At 36.7% G+C, this 324-nt stretch overlaps 1 pseudogene; it reads left to right on the top strand.

Moving 5' to 3' along the window:
- The window catches only part of LOC119590745, a 14,727-nt pseudogene that overhangs the window by 7,334 nt on the left and 7,069 nt on the right, over positions 1-324 (top strand).

The following is a 324-nucleotide window of genomic DNA, read 5'->3' as shown; positions in this document are numbered from 1 at the left end:
CAGACAGACAGACAGAAAGAGTGAGAGTAAGCAAGATATAGACAAAGAAGGCAAAGACAAAAAGTACTAAAATAAATAAATAAATAAAAAAGGATAATAACAACAACAACTTGAATAAAAAAGGATGAAATAAAAATGAACGAATGAGCGAAACAAAATAAAAATATGTGATCACGTTCCAGGCCTACACTACTGGGAGCTCATGATCGTAGCTTTCGTGTTGACCATAGTGGCACTGATGATGTTCTTTGGCACCGTCTACTTCATTATCTCCAAGATTGCCAGGTGAGGCTGTCGAAGCTATTGACTGGTGAAATTCCTATC

Source organism: Penaeus monodon, chromosome 27 (assembly GCF_015228065.2).
Source record: "Penaeus monodon isolate SGIC_2016 chromosome 27, NSTDA_Pmon_1, whole genome shotgun sequence".
Taxonomy (NCBI): Eukaryota; Metazoa; Arthropoda; class Malacostraca; order Decapoda; family Penaeidae; genus Penaeus; species Penaeus monodon.
Note: the sequence above shows the minus strand (reverse complement) of the source record. Positions and strands in the feature narration are given on the sequence as shown.